This window comes from Ambystoma mexicanum, chromosome 5p (genome assembly GCF_040938575.1).
Source record: "Ambystoma mexicanum isolate Mex_15411 chromosome 5p, UKY_AmexF1_1, whole genome shotgun sequence".
NCBI lineage: Eukaryota > Metazoa > Chordata > Amphibia > Caudata > Ambystomatidae > Ambystoma > Ambystoma mexicanum.
Window position 1 is genome coordinate 858,754,096 of NC_090930.1, and position 18,905 is coordinate 858,773,000.

Sequence of the window (18,905 nt, forward strand, 5' to 3'; positions counted from 1 at the left end):
GTACTCTGCTGAGCAACCATGCAGTCCTATCAGCGTTTACAACCTCTTGAACTTCACATGCATACTCAAATGCATTGAACCAGTCCATAATGTCATTCTTTTCATCATACACATTGAGCAGATCTTTAGGAAATTTGGGATGAGAGGAGGACCCACACCCATGTCCAAATCCTCTGGATCCTGGTGAAACTTGAAGCTTGGCCAGTTCCAACTGGTGATCCCTGTCTTTCTGTTTTTCTGCCTGCTCTATCTTCAGTTTAGCCATGGGAAATTCAAACTCCCTCTGCTTAAACAGCATCTCTTGCTTCTTGAATTCCAGCATGGCCTCGGCATCAGAGCTTGCAGAGGAAACACTAGACATAGCATCTTCACTGTCATCAAGGGCACCACTGATGAGGGCAGAGACAGAACTGTCAGTTCTGCCAGTGGAAGCTGCTCCACCTCCTTCTGCTGTCTCACCAGAGGCTATGGCACTGAGTTGTAACTCATGCCATTCCATGATTTTCTGAATCATTTCCAATGTTGTACCCTGAGCAGGTAAACCTCTCCCAGTACACATCATTCTCAATGTTTCTGATCTACAAGCATTTAAGGTTATAAAGGTGCTTGTTTCCATTATATTAGATAGGTCTATGGCCTTTACAGTTATCACTACAAGGTTACTATGTGTCCTGGGTAGGAATAACTTGAAATGAGTTCATTAGTGTGCAACACTGGATACCTTCAGTCATATCCCACAGCTGTACACCAATTTGTTAAGATGGATTTCTGAACTCTAACCTGGTGGGCAGAGGTTCAGGAGGCCAGCCTAGTTTCTTAGAACAGGGTAACCTTCTGGACAAGCCAGACCAATCAAGGTAGCTTGGCGGCGGTCAACACTAGGTCTCAGGAGGGGTGAGGGTGACTGAAAGACCTCAATGAGCACACAGAGTAAAGAACACTTACAAATCACTCCCAGTCAGGTGTAGATATATTAAAAATACAAATACATTTATTTCAAGGCCTTTTAGTTTCAATACACAAATCAAATCACAGTAATATTATTAAGCCAACACAATCCTATCTAAATACATATGTACAAGACCAATGGGGTCTAAAGGGTTAATGCACGAAATGGGTTGACAACCTAAAAGGGGAAGGAAACAGGCAGTATAAATAGTCTTCAGTCCCTTCTGCATCCAACACACTCATAACTAAGAGGCAGTCCAATCCCTAAGAAGAGTGGAGCCTAATGCTCAAATGTACATGCAATGCTTGCGCACGCTGTAGTTCAAATGGGCAAAACGGGGTCTCTTCAAGGGTCTGTAGCGGCTCAGGAAGGTGGGTGAGGCGATGAAGAATAGGTTCCCACTATTCGAAGAGGATCTCCACTTGACGGCAGAGTTGATACCAAGAGTTGGGAATAGTTCTCTAGTTCGCACTAGCAGTGGAAAGGAGAGGGGCCCCCAGGGGCCACTTGTGCGTTAAAATGGATGAGGCACTAGGGACCACCGGTTAGGGTTGTGATTACTTACCGACCCCCGGCGCACTCCGGACCAAACTTCGGCAGTTGAGTCCACTTCGGTTGCAGGTTCAAGTGCAGCAATTTGTCGGTTCTGCAGCTTTCAGCGACGAAGATACAGCGATGATTCCCTGGTGGATGGATCAGACCAGTTTCACTGCAGCAGGCTTCAGGGGCAAGAGGTATAAAGGTCTGGGCGCCATCTTGGACGGGATACAAAGCGAGAGCGCCTGAGAACACAAATATGATCTGAAAGGTGTCATGGGTGTGAATACATAACACCTTCTTTTTTATGCGCTGCGGAAAGACATTTGCTTCTAATTGTAAGCATGCAGGTACCTCCTCCAGGGCAGGAAATTGGGATCTTATTGCATGGGAAAGCGGTATGTATTTATAATAGTCCTTCCCCCAGAATCCCAAATTAGTCTTGCAATTTCATGAATTGGAGGAGGGCCCCCCTTGTACCACGTCAGCGAGATCTCTTACGCCCAGGTCATCCAATTGTTTGAAATGCCCCATTTTCTTAAGCTCCAGAAGAAGTCTGTTATTCCATAGAGGGTGGTCTAGGCTAGGCCTCTTCCCCCACCCCATGTCTTAGTGTGCCTCCCTCCACGCCTGTCTGGTAAGTTTGTTAATCCGGGGGAGGGCCACGTCCGCCGACCCATCCCTGTATAGAATCTGTTTGGGCGGTTTCCCTCCCATCCATCATCTCTCTAGCACCACATGCAAGTGTCTTTGATCCCCATGTAGCCAATCATTAACCATGCCCGTTTGTGCCACCCATTAATACCGCCAGAGACAGGGGATCCCTAGACCACCCTCCCACACCGAGCATCGGAGTGTCTTTTTAAAAAAAACACTTTTTATTAAAAAATGTTTAAACATAACCATAATCAATTCCCCGAAGATAACTCACTTCACCCTCCCCCCTCGCTCCACATTCAAGTATCCAGGTTATGCCACCCAGGCCTGTCCAAATATTCCATGGTTGACGGCAGACAATCCTTCGTGGTCTGTAGTGTCCCTGAAAGCCGGGTGGCTCCACTGCAGTTCCCCTGGTTCTCATCATTACTATTTCCCTCTCCCCCCCTCTCCGTGCCTGATTAGCCACCCTTCACGGTGTATCGTCACTCCCTCCCCTTCCATCTCAGTTTCTGCCTTCTGCAAAATTGTCAATTCCATCATTACCCCACCTACGGACATCCGCGCGCAACATATTTATCGCCGGGCCTTGTGGGCGCTTCCATGCTGCATCGGAATGTCTTAATGTGCTATGCGTGGTTGCTTTCCCCCCACAGAAGGCCCCTCAGAGAGGTTTTGATTTTGTCAAAGGTACATCTAGGAATTGCCACAGGGGCGTTTTGTAGTACATACAAAAATCTATAGAGAACCAGCATCTTGAAGAGCGCTGCCTTGCCCATTAATGACAGTGGGAGTGTTTGCCAGTGGGCCACATCGGATGAGAATCGGTCCTTTCGCGGGGTGAGATTGAGTCTAACATAAACCTCTGGGGAGGGACTCAGATGTATGCCCAAGTATTTGAATCCTGAGACCGGAAATGGGAAGGAGCAGTCCGGGGGGATATCCCCTGCTCCCTCAACTAGTGGGAAGAGCCCCAACTTCTGCTGGTTAACTTTGAGCCCACTATAGGCCTTTTCTTCCTCCAGTAGATTAATTACTGCTTGACAGGATATCGCTTGTTCGCCCATATAAAACAAAAGATTGTCCGCATATAAAGAGATCCGGTCTGGGCCCCCCACCCCCCACTCACAGGGCCAGCGGAAGCCTACCCAGCTCGTGTCATTTCGGAGTCTGATCGCCAATGGCTCCATGGGCAAGATTAACAGCAGGAGGGATAGGGGTCATCCCTGCCTCTTGCCACGCTCGAGGGTGAACCCTGCTGATAGAACCCCATTAACCTTGACCGAAGCCTCAGGGGCTGCATATAACAGGCAAATCCACCTGAGGGAGCCCTCCCCGAACCCCATGCGACCCATGATTTCCCAAAGCACCTCCCATTTTACAGTATCAAAAGCTTTTTCAAAGTCAATGGGCAGGAGTGCTGCTGATGTTTGTAGCTGTGCTCTCTGGTCTATCGCCATCTGTGCTCTACGGATGTTCATTTGCGTGAACCCACGCTGGTCTGGGTGCACCAAAGTATCCATGATGCCTAGAAGGTGGTTGGTTAAGACCCGTGCCAGCACTTTGGCCTCGTCGTTAAGCGGCGAAATCAGCCGATATGAGGAGCACCTTCCTCAGATCCGGGAGGAGAATCCCATCGACTTTACACTGCCTGAATAGGTCCTGTGACGTTATCTCGGAGCTGCTTCCGGATCTCGGCTGAGAAGCCGTTAGGCCCCAGCGTTTTGCCTGACTGTAGCTGCAGGAGCGTAACCGCCACATCCATTTCCGTCATGTCCGCCTCTGGTCCTACTTTCTGGTGCACCGTGAGGCAGGGAAGTTCTGTGGAACCGATGAAACCTCAGGTCGTCGGTCTGGTCTGATCCTTCAGGGTGCTGTATAGCTCCTTATAGAAGGATGCAGATGCCCCGTGATTTCCCCATCCTCGGTCACTCTTGTGCAATTCGGGTTCTGTATTGCCCATATCTGTCCCTTCGCCCCTCCACCTCTCCAGCCATGCCAGTGTTTTCCCAGCCTTATCCCTAGATTAGTGGACTTGGCTCCGCATTGCCCTGTGTGTCTGCCTTGAATTGTCCAGGGCTACATTCCTTAGAGCCTCTTGCGCTGCGTTACCACGGCCTCCCGTGAGGCCCGGGTGCTGAAAGTGAGGAATTCTTCCTCCAGTTGCAGCGCTCGAGTTTCTGCCTCCTCAATTTCCTGAGTATGTTGCTTTCGTGTGGCTGCTGTCAGTGACATTGCCTCCCCCATGTAACACTGCCTTGAAACTCTCCCAGAGCATGACTGGGCTGTCCATGGATCCCTCGTTTTCAGTGGAGTACTCAGAGGTCTTCCAAGCCAGCCCCTCCATTACCTCTGGGTCGCCTAAGTGGTATGTGGTCAACCTCCACATTGCTGCTGGTTTGGTTCGGCCCTTTTTGAGTTCTATAAGAAATGGAGAGTGGTCTGGGATCCCCCTGGCCAGATATTTGACAGAGACAAGCCTGTATGAGGTCTGTGAGTGAGAAAGAAGTAGTAAATGCGGGACATGGAGCCATGGGCGTTTGAGAAAAAAGAGTAAACCGCCTCTGATTGATGTAGCTGCCAGGCATCTACCAGGCCTAGCCCTAAATTGAAGGAATATAATTTAGTGGTGAGGGGTGGGTTCCTATGTCCCAGGTGTGTACGCTCTTCCCTCAGGTCCATGGCCTCATTGAAGTTCCCCCTGATTACCCAATTGTCTGCCGAATCCAGGAGTAGCAGGCCCTGCAGGTCATTCGGGAGTTCTAGTGTGAGTGGGGGCAGGGCGTAGATGTCTACCAACCCCATATAGCTCCCTACAGCTCCCCTTTGATTAATACATATCTACCCCTGGGGTCAGATCTAACTTCTCTGAGATGAAAGGGGATTTGCTTGTAGATCAGAATCAACATCCCTCTCGCTCCCCTTGAGAAGCCAGCGTGGTATGCCTTATTGCAGTTCGTCCTTCTGAACAGTTTACATTCCCCCCACCAGGTGAATTTCGGTCAGTAGCACTATGTCCAGGGAGTGTCTGTTCAAAAACTGGAGTACCAGGCAGCTCTTGATTCTGGAGCCCAGTCCGTTGACATTCCATGTCAACAAGGAGATTACCCCTTCAGCCATTATCCCGCCAAGAACCTTGTGGGATGCACCCGAGCAGAGAGTCCTCCGCCACCTTGTTCACCACCAACCCCTCACACCCCCTGCTGCATTGCTCTCCTGCTTTTCATTTAAGATGGATTTCTGAACTCTGTCCTGGTGGGCAGAGGTTCAGAAGGCCAGCCTAGTTTCTTGGAACATGGTAACCTTCTGGACAAGCCAGACCAATCAATGTAGCATTGGCGGCGGTCACGACTAGGTCTCAGGAGGGGTGAAGGTGATCGAAAGCCCACAATGAGCACACACAGAAAAGGACATTACAAATTACTCTCAGTCAGGTGTATATCAAAAATACATATATACATATATATGCGGAGTCTGAGCAGAGTCAGTTGCAGTCTCTGCAGGTCGGACCCTTTCTCCTGCTCTCCGAGTCTGTTCTTGCTCTCTACTACCTGGGTGGATACAATTACCCAGCTACACCGCGGAGCGGTCGCGGAGTCTGAGCAGAGTCAGTTGCAGTCTCTGCAGTCCCTGACAGGACTGGCAGAGGCATGGCAACCGCCCCTGACCTCCGGCACCAGCAAAGCCCCAACATCGCCAGAAACAATGCGCCTCAGAAGTTCACGGCAACTCCAACCGCCCGCTACCCTACCGTTTTCCTCTAAACACCCGGTCAAACTGAGACAACAAGCTCTGCTACCCATGAACACCATCTTGACGGGCAGCGACCTAAATGATACATCAACAGGATCATAGCACCCCAGAAAAGCGGCAACAACCAGCCAGAAATCCCCAAAGAGGAGCGATCAACCTGGGGCGAACTCTCATTCCCCACTGTCTGAATCTTCAAAAATACAAAAAGCTTCAAGCAAAAGAAAGGTCAATGAGACGGAAGCTATAGCAAAATGTCATTCTGAAAACAAGGAAAACGCCACCGCAAACGACGCACACGAGGAACTCGCCTCGACCTACCAGCCCATGCCCTGTGACACAGGCTGCCCCGACTGGCCGGCCAAAGGACCGACCACGACGGTTTTGCCTCCATAGGAGCACAGGCTTGGTCAGGAAGCGGCGGCAGAAAGGCAGGCAAAAGCCACAAAACAAACAAACGGCTGCGCTCTACAAGAACGGGCTCTTACCGTGGACGTCTGCCTGGAACAGAGGATTCCAAGCGGACGAGCAGGATCGCCGTCCCATGCCGCAACCCAGGCTGGGAAGCACTCCCCGACTCCAAGGGTGGAAGACCCACAAGGGCGAAATGGCGTGGCAGCTTTAGCGGACTTGGCCACGGAGACTCGCGCCCTGATACACGCGGGCGGCCTCAAGCCCGCCAGAGCCTCCTGCTCACTACTCCACCCATCCACGGAACCAGCGGGCGGCTCGCACCTGAGTGATTCTGAATCCAGCGCAGATCTGCTGGCTCCCCCGGAGGAGACTAGTGGAACTGCAGAACATCCCGAAGAAAATGAAACGACAGCCGGAGAAATAACTGTTTCCCCTGAGAACGCTGAAGAATGGGAATACATCTATGATCCCAAATCAAGCCCTCAGACAAAGAAAAAAACCAGCGGCCAAATTTCAAAGGGCGAACTGACCAACACAAAAAAATTGCTAAAAAAACAGGACAAAAAACCCCAAGAAGACTTGTCCAAACTAAGAAGACACAGCAAAAAGTACCAGTGGAATTCATCCCCAAAACTATGATATGCAACTCCTTAAAGGAACTGTTTGCCAGACAGGGCCAAAGAAAACACGAGGTCCTCACGGAACTAACAGATGATGAAATACTCAAGGCCCTGTTGGACCTGCAACCAGCAGTGAAGACAAGAAAGACTGCCCCAATATTCACAGCCAGCAGGGCTCTAAACACTACAAAAGACAACTCTCCTATAACCTTGGCAGCTGAGCCCGCACAAGCCGAATTGAATACAGCAACGGGGGCGGACAAACCGCCCCTACCATCGGGGCCTCCAACCACAAATCGACCCTCTGAATCTTCACCAACTAAAGACTTAGGAGACGTAGAGGCAGTCCCACCCTGCATCCTCGAACCCAAGAAAGCAGACAAAAGCCTGGAGACAGGCAGGCGAGGAAGCCAAACAACATCCGCGCCGGACCACCCGGAAGTCTTCCTGAAAACCAAACCCTCAAGATCCCAACACCCAAGAATATCCGGAGAATCAGAATGGCTGCTCTATGGCGGACAAAGTTCGGCAAGAAGATCTTCTCTCCCTCACTTCACACGCGAACTCCGAACATCGAACCATCACCAGGAGCCGAGGGTTACCCAAGACTGCGACTGTGAGGCTCCCAACAGAAACCAATCAGGCCTATTGGAAGCGCAGAAAGAAACCCCTAACAAAAAAAAAACAGACTTAACGACAATAATGTCGGCCACAACGATAGGCCTATCGCCATTCGGGAAACTCTAAGAGTCCCTAAACGAGACATTAAAAGATCACACCACGCTAATCGCTATGCTCCACACAAAGCTAATCTTCATCGAAGGCTTCATTACCGCGAAAGAAAACTCTATAAAAGCAAGCAAAGACTTCTCTAACCTTACCTATACAAGCTCAGAAGCAACCAAAATGTCAGTAATGGAACCCAAGCCTAAGAGCTCTTGTGTGCACACACAAACTGATGCCCTACAAAGACCCTCTCAATTTGTATTTTCGGGTACTACAACTAAAAATGGCGCGGTCAACTACGATCAAAGTGAAATCATACATATTAGTGAAGAAACATCATGCAGACCGCCCAAACAGCGAATCGAACACACCGAAAAAGAACCATCTCCAAGTCAAAACGGAAATCCAATTGAACCAAACAACAAAGATCAGGCTTACCCGATCTTCTGCCTACAACATGGAACATCGACAGGGAAAACTGACACATTGGAACCTAGGCCCACACTCCAGAAGGCAAAGAAGATCCATCCCTTAAAGGGTAGCCCCTCCATTCCTCAGGACCCCCTCCTCTCGTTTTTAAGATCACAAATGACTCAGAAACTAAATGCTCGCCAAGAACTGTAGAAGACTTCCTGGACGAGGACCAACTAATGAACATCAGCGAACATCTGGAAAAGGTCCTGACAAGTAGTTCGCAAACTGAAAATTACCAAGTTGAGAAAAGGGAAAATAGGAGTAGTCCACTGTATCAGCAAAAGAGCCCTCCATTCTATACAATGGAAGAACAAAGAAACAATCTTCACCACACTTCAAGACCAAACCAAAACAAAACTAGCCAAAGAAAAGACTCATTCACCTCAAAATCTGAGCCCCCATCTCTGCACCAAGAAACCCCAAAACTGGAGAACCGACATAAACACAGAGAAAGAGACAGAAAATCAAGCAGAGACGATTCTCGACGTGAATCAAATAAAAAGAGCTCAAAGGATCACCGATCTCAAGAAAACGAGCCGTCAGTGAGACCCCACTACAAATCAAAAACTGAAAAACACCATGACCGACGCCATCCCACCAAAATATCCATTTGGACTCTAAAAATAGAGCAACGGTCAGAAAATCGTGACGAAATAATTCTTAACAGAAAAGGTGTGCTAAACCTCTTTGGCTTCATCCCAGCACTTCGCCAGATTAAATCAGAGGACCCGAAACTAGTGGATCCTTATCATTCTAACCATAGAGCAAAAACAATCTTGCACATCCCTTCAAAGAAAATACAGATGCTAATAACCAACGAAGCAGAGGACTTATCTAAACTTGGCTTTAAGGTGCTCGGAAACCTGACGAAACCTAAAGAACAGAGAGAATCCCAGGAAAACGACCTAAGGATGTCAAAAAGCAAAGACACTGCGAGTAACAGGCTAAAGGACCACCCGGTCACTCAGAAACCGTCCCAGGAGCAGGCGGACCTTGGAAGAAGAACCGAAAGGAACCCAAGAAGCGGGACAAACAGGGACCTAAACTCTCAAAATAACCAAAGGAATTCAGCGAATAACGAGCTGTCAAAAAAAGGTACGCCTAAGGCGCTGCAAACAAGCAACTTACCCCCTAAAAAACAACCAGTAACCCAACAACTAAATGACAACCCGCAGGGAATCTGGTCCTGGCTGCCAAAAGTACTCGCAAAAAACTTGAATAAATAGCAACTCGAAGGTTGGCAGAGCGCCGAGAAAGACACCTTGCAAGCCGACAAATTCCCCACAGATCTAACACTTTGCTCCTGGAACACTTGTGGACACACCCACTTGACGACTCGAAACGACGCCGATTTGGCATCATTCGACGTAATTTGTCTTCAAGAAACATGGCTCGTCGACAAACCGATCCTGGACGGCTAGACGTAGTCCTGGCACCTGCAAAAAAGGCCTTTTAGGCCGTCCATCATCCGGATTACTCATGGCATGCAAAAATGGTGTAGGTTTAAAAATGGAAGAAACCTTGCTGTCAAACCAATCCATACTGGCAGTACTCATCAATCTTGAAGGCTGTGAAAGGACGCCAAGTTCAAAAATAGCGATCTTGAATACCTACTGGAATCCGGCAGCTTTAGACGCACAAAACTTCACCCACATGATGGAAGAAATAATCGATGAAATTCAGTCAAATCGCCAAGTCTCGTCCTTCATAATCTGTGGAGACCTCAACACCTCCCTCAAAAGCCCCGGCTTAAAAGAGGGAAAAAACTCTGATTCGACTAAAGCAACTCAAAGAGGAAAGCTTTGGTGCAAAATGATGACCTCACGGCATATGTTAAACCTCAACACGGTCTTTTCAGAGAAAGACCGTTTGCCGACCTGGGAACAGGGAGTGTCGCGAGCAACAATTGACTACACCTACGTCTCCCGTCCCTTTTTGGACACCGTAACAACCTTCAAGGTGCGCAAGACAACAAACAGTGACCACAACCAATTAATAACAACGTGGTCAACCAACTTCAGCAGAACCAGCGACGAATCACTTGGCATTGAAGTAAATAACCAGGGAAATCAGCTAAAACTCTCAACATCGGCAGTAAGGAAGCTCACACAAAGATATTCCGAAGGGGGTACGTCGGAAGAAAACCCAGATCCTGACTATGTGCCTCTGCTTGTGGCATTCTCTACAAAAAGTCAGGCCAAACTACCGACACCAGCCATAAACATAACTATGATGCCCAGTTAGCCCAAAAAAGACGTGAATTTCGAAAAAATCAAGAGGCAACTGAAGCAAACACAGTCGAGCGACCAGGCGTCAAAACTAGCAGAAGCCTCAAGAAACTACAGAAATTGGGTCAAGAACCACCGCACAAATCTCTACCAACAAGATTCGGAGAAAGTACTGAAGGCGATTTGCATTGCGGCAACAAAACAAGAGAATTTTGGTCCCTCATAAAAACCACGACATTATCAACAAAAAAAACTCCATCATCAATTCAATTGGGGAGCAGAAATGGATCGACCACTTTTCAAAGCTCTTTGGAATCTGCAACAAAGGAGGATGGTGAGCCTAGAGAAAATGACCCCTCGAGTGGTTATGTTTCGATGACCAAGAAGAAATCTTCGAGACTCTAAAAAAACTAAAAAACTCACGAGCGGTTGGCCCGGATGGGATTTCCAATATGGACCTTAAAAAAAATCCGGCTGAGTGGTCAAAACTACTAAAAAAGACCTTCATGAGATGTGCAAAATCTAAATCCATTCCTCCATCCTGGACCAAGGCAACCATCGTTCCGATCTACAAAAAGGGGGATGTGTGTGACCCCACGAATTTTCGGCCAGTCGCCCTCGTAGACTGCATTGGAAAGGTCTTCGGAGCCTTACTGTTGAAAAGGCTGCAAACTTGGACCAAACTTGCACCATGCCACGACCAATTCCAAACTGGCTTCAAAAAAAATGTTGGCACAGCAGCGAACATCCTGGTCATCAGCATTTTAAAAAGCAAGGTCCTTGAAGGAAAACCAAGATCTTTTGTGGCCTTCGTTGACCTTTCCCAGGCCTTTGACCTGGTAGACAAGTCACGACTTTGGTCAAAACTTGAAGGATGGCAATGTCCAAAGGAGATCCTTCTACCATTGAAGGCCCTGCATACAAACACCACTCTCAGAGTACGATTAACCCCACAAGGTCAAGTTTCAGCAGAAATCCCCACAAGTAAGGGGGTCAAACAAGGTTGTCCTCTCGCTCCGGAGTTATTTCTCGCATATATGGGCGACTACAGTGCAACAGAAGATCTTACAAAAACCTTTCCGCCAAAACTGGCCAAGGTACAAATTAGCCACCTTATGTACGCCGACGACCTCGCTCTGTTCGACCAGACCCAAATAGGCCTACAGAGACAACTGACAAATCTGTTACACTATACAGTGAAAAACAATCTGCAAATCAACAAAGAAAAAACAAAAATACTAGTTCTAGAATCGGCATCGAAAAGATCGGACAAATTCAAATGGTATCTAGAAGATACAGAGATTGAAAGAACAAAAGAGTTCAAGTACCTGGGCGTGACCCTCGACAGTTCCCGCACAGAAAGTGCAATGCAAGAAAGGCTGAAAATAAAAATCAGAAAACTAGCAGCACAAGGCAAAGCCATAGACCTCAAATTCGGAAAACTCTCAACAATCCCGGTAATTGAATTCTATAAGAAAAAAGTAGTACCATCAATTACATACGGAGCCAAAGCAATGCCCCAAATTACAAAAAAACTCCGGACAAAGCTGGAAGGGCATTTTTGGAGAAAAGTGTTTGTTGTGCTTGCCAAATTCAACCTCAATGCCAGCGATTCGATGAGAATTGAGCCTCCTCTCTTTAGCAGGCACAGTAAATATCAACTTGGTCCTGCTTTATCGCAAGTGCATCGCCCAAGATAAACAAACATCTACACAATGATTGGCGAGGAGATGAAAATGGACACAGTGAAAATGCTGACAAAATGGAAAACCGAAAATCTAGTTTTACTGGATTCAGTAGCTTGTACAGAAGCTGACCTGACATCAAACCCGGTCAGAGTGACCGAAAAACTTAAAAATCTGGACTGGTCAATCACCATAGCAGATGCCACAGCAAACAAACTTCTAACCCATCTTCCTCATACCCAGTGCAAAGTAAATGAACTCCAGAGGTACATCAAAAAAATCCCTAACAGGGTTTCCAGAAACTACCTACTCAGGATAAGACTGAACTTAATCGAAACAAACGAGATTCGCCACATTCGAGGTATCTCAGAAACAAGCGAATGCCGATTCTGTGGCGCCGAAAAGGAAACAATTCGACATCTACTAATGGTCTGCCCAAAAAACCAAGCGATAAGATCAGCTTACCTTGACCACCTACTCGCAAATGAACACTTTGACGCGGACCAATGGTGGCTAAGACTGATTGGAGGAGATCGAACAACGTGGCAAATCGCCTTAGTGAAGATCATCCAAGAAACACTGAAAACCCTGGGCATAGGCCCCTGAGGACTTGCGGAAATAAAGGAACGCAATTTTGTAAAGTTCCATTTTGGAACAAACACAAAAAAAAAATATATATGTATTAAAGGCCTTTAAAATTAAACGCAATCAAAGATCAACAGTAATACTTAAACCAACACAACACTACTATAAAACATATATACAGTTACAGTTACCTACAGGAATGGCACACAGTAAGGGTCCACAATCTGTAAAGAAAGGGAGCATACAGTGTGAATATACTCTAGGAAGTCCTCCACTTATCAAACCCTACCTAAGAGGCAGTCCAATCCCTAAGAAAAGTGGAGCCTAGCGCTAAAAAAGTACTTTCAGTGTAGACACAAGTGATCGTGCGGCAGAGCGAAAACAGGGTCTCTTGCAGGGGCAGTAGTGACTCAGGAAGGTGGGTGAGGAAGTGAAGAATAAGTTCCCACTATTAAGGAGGGTCTCCCTAAGAGGGCAGAACAGGTTCCAAGAGTTGGGTATAGGACAGTAGCACAAGCTACCTGGAGAAAGGTGAGTGGCCCTCAGTGGACACTCGTGCGTAAAAATGGATGGATGCACCAGGGACCACCGGTAAGGGTTGCAAGTACTCACTGACCCTAGGCACACTCCGGACCAAACTTCGGCAGTCGAGTCCACTTCGGTTGCGGGTTCAAATGCAGCAATTGTGCGGTCCTGCGGCTTTCAGGGGCTGAGTTCCAGGGAGGATTCACTGGTGGAACAGTGGCGATCTCCCCTCTGCTGGTGCAGGGGTCAACTTGATTTCACTGCAGCTCATCTCAGGGCACAGGGAGGCACAGCAGTAGTGCACCCTTGAAGTTCGTCACCATGGCTGGGTGACACTGTGACCGTGTGCACTCGGGTTCAGCCGTACTCTCCTAATTCCAGACCTAGGGCGCTTAGGTGTACGAAACTCTGCTGGAGAGTGCCTTGTACGCGGTGCTTGTGATCTGCAAAGTCTCAAGTGTCAACTTGAGACAGTGGCGGTTCCAGAGCAAAGGTCCCATGCAAGATGCCCAGTTTACTGGTTGGCCCAGGAACACTTCTGAGAAGGCTTGCTTTCAGGTTAAGGTGGAGGTGCCGTGAATAGTTGGTCCCACTATTCAAATGGGTCGAAGCACCTTTGCAGACCTTCTATGTTCAATCAAAAACAAGGGGTCCTGCGGGACAACAGCGGGCTCAGGGTGCCAAACCTTCCAGCAGGTCACCAGCAGTCCCTCGACCCTGCTTCGAAGTTTCAGGATGCTAGGATCCTATCCTAGGTTCGTTGTGAACTCAAGAGATCGAGCTGGTATGGGTGTTTGGAGCGTTTTCTTATCCAGAATCTCCTTCATGCCAAAACGACGAGGGCCCAATGGGAGATCCGCTCACATACAGGCATGCCAGACATGGACCAATCACAGACCACGGTCGTCCCAGTCATTCCTAGCACACCAGACTGTCTGGCACCCAGGATGAGTAATGGAACTAGACAGTCCAGCCCACATCCTGGAGGCACACACACAAGGCATACAGAAGCCTGCGAAAGCTTTGCTTTGCACGGGGTTCTGCATGGCCAAATAAGGGGTTTCCTGGGTCTGCTCGACCTGGGTAAGGAAAAGGGGCAAGATGGCCAAAAGGCAGGACAAAGAATCTAGTGGCATGGCCATTTCGGCCACATCCAGGGCTAAACACGGTAAATGTGGTTTGCACCGTAGGAAAGGGTTAAAAATATGTGAAAGTATAAGCTGCCACCAGCTCTGTCCAAGGCACATGTGTACATCTACCAAAAAATCTTTTGAGGGTGTCTAGGGCCTTTGGAAACAAAAGGAAGACCCCAGCTCACTGTACTGTAAGGTACATTGTGCACTAGTACAATGTTGCTAAAAACGTGCAACAGCGAAAAGAACTAAGGGAAACAAAGTCTCCCAGTACTGACTGTCTTTAGGGGTATGTCATTTTCCCCAAAACAAAGTGAGCGAAAACCCAGCGTAGTGCAGCGGAAGGCTGTGCTGCACTGGCAAAGGTCAGGCTAGGATGGTCAGATGACAATTATACATAAAAGGAAATCTTTCCTAACAATTTGCAAACTTCCCAGCATTTCACTGCCATCCAGCCTGACTATGTATACTGCCCCCTATCCCTCCCAACATAGTGATAACCTTCCCAACTAACCCTGAGGATCCCCCTGGCCCCACCCCGTACTTCCCCCCAACTTGAAGCACCTGTCACCCAAAATTGCACCAACAGGTGCTGAGTCTAACACAAAACATCTGCAGGGGTTCCGCTGGTCCAGCCACCACACTCCGGTCCTGTGGCCACCTATGTCCAGTACCTAATAATATTGTACTTCAGCTCTCCGTCGCTCCTCTTCCAGCTGCATCTTCAGTTGTTGCCCCCGGTCTCAGGCGGGGTCTCGGTCCCAGTAGCTGTTCCGGCGTTTGAATGTCATCAGTGCGCAGTGGGCGGCCCTGCATTGGCTCATGTCACTGCTTCTCGCTTGTAGGCTGGGTTTCTGGTCCTGATAAGACCTGGTTCTCCAGCCAGGCCCATGCCGCCTTCGGGCTGTGGAAGAGATGGATGGATCCCCCATATTGGACCTTGAGCTGGGCTGGAAAAAAAGAGGGCATATTTGATGCCCATCAAATGCAGCTTTCTTTTGAGTGAGTATATGACTGACATGCCTTCTGGACTTCTCTGGTATAGTCTGGGAAAATGCCCACCCGATGGCCGTTGTACTTGATAGGGCCTTTGGCCCATGCCATCTGTAGTAAAGGCATCTCTATCTCGGTAGTTCAATAGCCTTGCTATAGTTGTCCGGGGAGGCCCCCTAGGCGTGGGCCTGCCCGTTGGGATGTTGTGCGCTCTTTCTACGGAGAAGAATTTAGAGATTTTTTTTAGGGCCAAACAGGTCCGCCAGCCAATCTCCCAAGAAGAGCTCCATGCTAGGGCCTGCCTCCTTCTCGGGCACCCCAAGGATGAAGAGGTTGTTCTGACGGGCCGGGCCTTCACTGTCTTCCGCCCTGTTTTCCAGATGCGTAAGCTTTTGGGTGACCATTGCGAGCTGCTTCTCCAGCCTTTTGATAGTGTCGTCGGTGCTCGAGATGCGTTGTTCTGCTTCCCCAACCCTTGTTACCAGGTTCCGTAGGTCTTGGAGCAGGAAGAACACTTCCACTGTAAGGCCTTCCACCTTGTTTTCTATGGTTGCTCCAGGGTCCTTTACAGCCTTCATTACATCCCGGAGGGAGATCTGGGGGTCGCCGGCTTTCTCCTCCACCGCTGTGGCCTCCTGCGTTGTGACCGTGGGCAGCTGAGCAGCTGGCCGCTCCCACTGTAAATTGGTCCATTTTGCTTTGTACCCCAGATTTTTTGTTTTTATTTTTGACCATGGTTCTCTTGAGCTTAGCTGCCTGCGCTGCTATCATCGGCCTGCGCTGCTATCATCGGCCCTGCGGGTACACTTCTTTCCACAGCCATAGTGGGTCCACACCAACTGCCCGCAGACCGACCAGGTGCCAATATCCCTGCTCAAGTCCGCCGGTTACTGTGGCCCTCCCGGAAATATGGTATTGGAGCACTGTCCAGACGTTGCAGACGTTGCCTGCTTGTGTAGGAGCCCCACTTGGGAGACCAAGCCTGCAAGCGCTGTGTCCGGGAGGAAGGGTTAGAGCTGCAGGGTATGTTGAAGTAGGTGGTGTAATCCACAGACAGAGCGCTCTTAGTGGATGAAATGCTGCCGTGAATATTTTAGCCTGGAGCCCGCATAGGGCATGTGCAGCAAATACGCTGAGCAGACGGGGACTGGGGTTCTTTAGGATAGTCAGAGGCGGCTATGCCGCAGGATATTTGAAGAAGGAGTCAGAAGGAAAAGGGACTAATTACCCTGGCCAGGATTGAGGGTGATGGTTCCCGCCCTTCACCTATGCTGTACTGCTAGAGGGTGGCTGTCCCCTCGCCACCACCTGTGTCCTCAGACTGGACAGTTGTCCTGTCTGTCCTTTGCTCTGCAAGCTGGAGCAGTAAACGTTTGTCCGGTCTTTTCACCTGGGACCAGGCATCCCAGTCCTCAGAGATCGTAGAGCTACTGCCAGGGTGCAGACAACAGCATAGTCTGGCAGTGCAGGGACAATCAGTATGGCCTTCCCCCACGTCAGTCCAGGCTGCAATATAACCCAGCACACTCACACGCCGCCCCCTACCGTGTGTTTGTATTTCTGGCTCCTGCCACGTTCCGTGGGATGATGGTCACCGCTGCGGACCCAGTCCCTGCGCACCGCTTTGTCATGCAGGGTGAGCCAGTCCTGCTGCAGTGCCCAGCCCAATGCTGCAACCGGCACTCGCTTGTGGTGCTCCTCTGTTATGCGTACGCCGCCGCTGAGGCACCCGCCTCCTTCGTGCTGTAGGGAACATTGCTGCGATCCCAGTCCTCACGCTCTCGGTCGTCCACCGGGGTAAGCAGGCCCTGCTGTGCAGGCCGATCCCCTTCCACATAAAGGAGCTTGCCGACAGTGGTCTCTCTCTGTGCCAGCCAGCAGATTTACCCTTGTCTTGTTGACCTCTGTCACCACTTGCTGCACCCGCAGCCTGCCAAAAACAGTCACTTCGCAAGATGGTACCCAACCCGCTCTGATAGGGTGGCCAGTTGGGGGGATCCCTGCACCGATTTCGCTCGGGGACAGAGTGACTTATAGCGGTGATGTTCAGCTCACCACAGATGCAAAAAGCTCAGCCAATTTAATCCGGAAACAGAATTTAGACTGCAGGATTCCAGTGGCCACAGCGGGCGATGAAGGCTCACGTCCTCATCTATTCACCGCTCAACAGTGCCCCGGTCATGTAGATGTTGAGGAAAAGCAGAGAGAGGCGTGATCCTTGTGGTACACCGCAGGCGATCTTTTTAGTGTTTGATGTAAATGGCTGTAGGTGTGTTCTTTCGGTTCAGTTGGTGAGGAACGATTTCACCCATTGTCGTGCAGAGCTTTTAATGACGCATTCCTCCAGTCTCTTTGTTAGCGTTGTATGTCTAATTGTGTGAATGATTTAATTGGAGCTGTAAACCTGCTATAATAAAAATGTCTGAACAGCTCTGACTTCAGCTACTCGATTTATAAGCACTCTGTGTGTTCTTCCTTGAATTCCTGTTAAAAACAAGCACTGGCAAAGCCAACAGTTTTGACTTGTGTACAGGCATTTTTTTATTTTGACATTTATATAGCGCATAGCACACCTAACCCTGGGGCATCTGGTCGCTTTTCCTTATGAGATTGGTTACATAATTTCAGGCAGATTTTACATACATTGCCTTAGCAGGTAACATGGTATAGTTTTCGTTACAAAGTGTACATAAGCTAGCCGGTTTCTTTGGGTGCTATGAGCCTGCTAGCTTGAATAATCAGTATACTGATCAAAAATGGTATGGGATACATATAATGGTGCAGCATACCTCATGTTACAGGTGGCTGAGTACAGGGGAGCCGATTTATGAATTTCCCGGGGGGCCCAAATACAGGAAGTGACATCACTGGCAGTTATATGACCGCAAATTTGCATGTAGTCGCCCACCTGGTGCAAAGGCGCGCGGGGGGTTGGGGGCGCGCGCAGCGCAGAACAGTGGAAACATTGGCTAGCATGCACTGCATATACTAAAGTCAAGTAAGAAGGAGATTTAAGCCATCGAGTTGCATTCCAGTAAGACATCACTGCCCCTACTCCACCGCTCTATAATCGTCCAGGTTGTAGTAGTCCTCCCTCAAAAGGCAGAGCAACACAACTAGAATGGGAGAATGAAATGCTTGCTAAACAGAAGGTACAGCTGCAAGGTGGAGTACCACCACCACCACCACCAACAAAAAGTTCCCAATTCAAGGGAAACGAGAAGTAAAGAGGTTTCCCGATTTAAAACTACCAAGCAAGACGTGTGTGGTGCCATAGTTCAGTAAAACATCAACAATTCAAACTTACAATAGTGCTGCTGTAGATTGGCCAGCCACAAGTGACATTTGCTAAGATGTTACCTCTAGGTAACCAGATAGAGTTAGGGATGTAGCTTAATCTTAAACCTTTCAGTGGACACATCAGATGTTCTGCTGAAGTATAATGCAATCCTCGCTGAAGAATAATGCAATCAAGTGTGGTTTCAGATTTGGGGGGAAGAGTGTTAACTGCTTTTAACATTGTAGTTTACCAGAAATTCTGGTAAAATAGTGTACAATGTTAAAAAGCAGTTACCCAGGCTCACCCTGCACCCAAGTGATGTTTGGGACTGATGGAAGCACTCGCGTCT